This window comes from Lissotriton vulgaris, chromosome 7, assembly GCF_964263255.1.
Source record: "Lissotriton vulgaris chromosome 7, aLisVul1.2, whole genome shotgun sequence".
Classification (NCBI taxonomy): domain Eukaryota; kingdom Metazoa; phylum Chordata; class Amphibia; order Caudata; family Salamandridae; genus Lissotriton; species Lissotriton vulgaris.
Window position 1 is genome coordinate 34,165,214 of NC_141695.1, and position 4,235 is coordinate 34,169,448.

Here is a 4,235-nt window from a genome sequence, read left to right on the forward strand (position 1 = left end):
TCTCCATAAACTGTCACTCTGGAATCACCTTCACGGCCATGATATGCTACCGCCCTCCGGGAGCTTTTAATTCCATACAGCAACAATCGCTCCTCACCACCCTCACCAATATGGCTACCACCCATAACAAGCTGATTGTTCTGGGTGACTTCAACCTTTGGCCAAACGGCAGTCTGGACTCTGCCCTTAATAATCTTATACTTTCTTGTGAAGGTATGGGACTGTTCCAACTGGTCAATAAACCCACCCACTCTGCAGGGCATCAACTTGACCTGATCTTCTCCTCTCCCCAGTTAGTATTCCTGAGCGACATACTGCCTATGTGCTGGACCGACCATACACTTATTAAATTCCACATAGCTGGCAGTAGAGCCAGCAGGCCGCCACATAGCGCCTCCCCTGATTCTCTATACAGAGACTGGAAAGCTTTGGACAAACTAAGTTCGGCCGGCCCCGTATTCAATGTGGAAGATAGCTTCTCCCCCTTTCACTCGGTGGAGGACAACTACACAGCCCTTTGCATAATGATCTCGGAATCCCTTGTCCCCCAGAAAAAGTGCAAACCCAAGAGGAGAGCACCAGCCCCTTGGTTTGACGACTCATTGAGAGCCCTCAAATTAGCCTGCAGACAATCAGAGAGAAAATGGAGGCAAGGATACTCGGACACCAACAAATCTCTCGGGAAAGATAATCTCCGGGCATATAAAACTGCCATTGTGCAAAGTAAGGCCAACTACTTTTGCTCTACTATTGCTAACGCCACCAACAGCTCGAAAAGTATCTTCCAGATACTCAAAAATCTAACCCACCCAGACTGTGCCACAATGACTCTGCCACCTACACAAGCACTTTGTGACAATCTCGCAGCATTCTTTATTGATAAAATTAACACCATCATTCACAATTTGAAGACCCCCCCCCTCGCTAGGCTGTTCTAACTGCCCGGGAGTTAGCACTATCACCCATAACTCGACACCCTCAGGCTCCATCCCTACGGCAAGGCTGTGGGAATTCCCCCCTATTTCTGAATCCGAGTTTGAAAGATTGGCGCTCGGAATCACCTCGGGCTCCCCTCTCGACCCCCTTCCTCCAAAAATCTGGAAAAGGTTTGGAACCGAACTCTTCGGCACTTTGCGCCAAATATGCAACCAATCTTTGCACTGCGGATATGTTCCAACCCCTTGGAAGCAGGCTCTCGTAACCCCGCTCCTGAAAAAGCCCTCCTTGAGCCCTGACTGTCTATCAAACTACCGACCTAACTCCCTCCTGCCATTTCCAGCAAAAGTCGCCGAACGTTGGGTCAGCTCTTGTCTCTCCACTCACTTGGAACAGAACAACATCCTGGATGACCTCCAATTCGGTTTCCGTCCAGTCCACGGTACCGAGACAGCTGTCTTGACAGCCATGGAGGATCTTCGTATGCGTGCAGACAGGGGCCAGCCAGTAGCTCTGATACTGCTGGACTTGTCTGCCGCATTCGATACGGTCAACCACAGGACGCTGTTGGAGAGACTCGGTGAGGCAGGTGTGGATGGCACGGCTCTGCTATGGTTTCATTCCTATCTGCGGGATAGGAGACAGGCTGTCTCCCTTCCCCCATTCCAATCCGCATTTGCACCCGTGCCCCAGGGAGTCCCCCAGGGCTCCTCCATCAGTCCCATTCTTTTTAACGTGTATCTTAAACCTTTGATCACGTTAATTAAGTCCTACAGAATAAATACGATCAATTATGCTGACGACACCCAGCTTATTCTCTCTTGGGAGGGAGCAGACTCCATCTCCTTAACTTCCTTCCACGACTGCCTAAGAGAGACGGCTGGGTGGTTGCACAAGAACTCCTTACAATTTAACTCTGCTAAAACTGAGGTTCTGTTTTGCGCTGGAAACAACATACCTCGCCAGTTCCCGAGCGATTTCTGGCCTCCAGAAACAAGGGACAAACCTCAGCCAGTAACCTCGGTCCGCAACCAGGGAGCCATGCTCAATAACAAGCTGAGTATGGAAACCCAGGTCACTAAAACAGTGGGGACTTGCTCAGCTCTTTTACGTTCCCTGCGTAAAATTATGCCACTTCTCCCTGCACAGGCGCGGGCATTGATAGTCAGGTGCACTATTCTTAGTCGCCTCGACTATTGCAACGCGCTGCTACTGGAGTCTCCAGTTACGCTGCTAGACCGGCTTCAAAGAATTCAGTCAACCGCAGCCAAGCTAGCTCTCGGCTGGACCAGGAGATCCTCGGCCACAGCGGCCTTAGCCGAGCTACATTGGCTACCTCTGAAGCAGCGTGTGGCATTCAAGTCCCTCTGCCTTGTTTTTAAGGCCTTGCATGGACTTGGGCCCATACCTCTGCAAGCTATGTTCTCGTGGTACACTCCTAACAGAGCTCTGCGATCGTCCTCAGCCTGTCTGGTAAAAGTGCCCAGATACAATAAAGTCAGAACTGGGGGCAGATCGTTCAGGGTCGCAGCGGCTAAATTATGGAACAGTTTGCCCATCGATATCCGCCAAATTTCACAACTCCTTCCCTTTCGGAAACGCATCAAGACCTGGTTATTTCCCTAATTCCTCCCGCCTGCTATCCGTTCTTGTTCCCCTCAGTTAGAGTATTCTCCAGCGCCAGGAAACCTGCAAGGTATCAGCTGCGCTATATAAATACTTTAAATAAATTAAATAAATAAATAAGAAATCCAGGACACAAATGCCCTCACAGACGGTGACAGAGACAGATTTGCTCTACAGACCATCTCCTGAGGAGTGTGTGGTGCATGGAGAGGGAGACAGGGGCTAGTTTCTCTGTGAGCTGGCCAGACCCACTGTCACCACTCTCACTCCCTGGGTACCATGCCTCAATGAGAAGGTTTGTATTCCCACTTGATTCAGAGTTGGTGGGCTTGCTGTGGCATGACGGTAGCATTGGAGCCAGAGATCTCACCAAGAGGTGGTTTCATGGTGGTCTGACGTTTGGGTAATCAGGGATTTCACTAACAGGTGGGTGTGTGATGTCCTGATGGTGGGATGCGAATATTTTTTTTTCACCTAGCGGTGCATTCATGGTACCCTGGTGGTTGATATTTTCAGGGATTTCACCAAGAGTATGGTGAAATCTTCACCTCTACGTCCACCTATTAATAACGCGTAAGGGAGTGGGTGGTTAGCTTTGACAAGAGTAGATTGTAAAGTCCCTGCTAATGTCTAAATCTTAACCTTGTGCAGCCCTTCAGGAGTGTGATGCAGGCCCCTGCAGTCTCTGTGGTGCAGGGCCCCCACCCCTCTACTGGGCCCCCAACCCTTTAAGCCCTAGCCCGAAGAACAACTATACACTTTGGGTCCCCTTAAGGGCATCTCAACACCTTCCATAGGGGGTCCCCATCATTTTGCCTTACACCACTGCAGCACTGTGTTAGGTACTACCAATATCACCAGTGGAGACCATCACTAAAATGATGGGGAAATTCAGCATCGTGCCTATGGTCCATGAATGGGACTCGAGTTAGACTTGTTACTGCCCTGCATATACTGAACAAACACCACCTTCTCCTTTGTGAGGCAGTGGCAAAGCAAAGGTGCCATGGATCCTAGTGCAAGCATGGGGAATCAGCTCACTGGCTGCTGCTTGGGTTGTGAAATACAGAGATAATCAGGGATCAGTGTAACCCTCTGTCCTCCGGGTACCGGTGTCACTGCACCTTCTGCTTCATTCATAGCTTGTGCTGCTCCTGGTACATTGGGTTCTCCACTGCATACTCACATAGACATTCTCTCTTTCAAAATCATATCTTGTTCCTCCCTTGGATTGAGGCAGGGCAGCTGCTGCCATCAACACAATGAGGATCAAAGGGGAGCATTGAAAGACCCAACCTGCATCACTCCCAGATGTAATCCAGACACACACAAGGTGCAAGGGGTCTGATCCGATCAGATAAATACAGGGTCATGTTAGTCCTTGGACAGAAAGCCCTCACCCACCATGTGGTGTCATGCTTCATCATCAGGTTTCTCCTCACATCACTCACAACTGGGTTAGTTGCATGGGCTAAAACTCTCCCAAAACTAGAGAGGAGCTCTTGGAAACATTCCTAAGAGGGTCTGCTGCTTTCTTCCTCTTTACTTACAGAGCACTCTAATTTTTGTTCTGATGAGACCCCTTGCTTTGTGTTGCGTCTGCTGCCTTGCCACCCAACGTCACACTGTGTCCCGTGTCTCTTGCCTCCAAATGTCAACAAACAAAACTGATG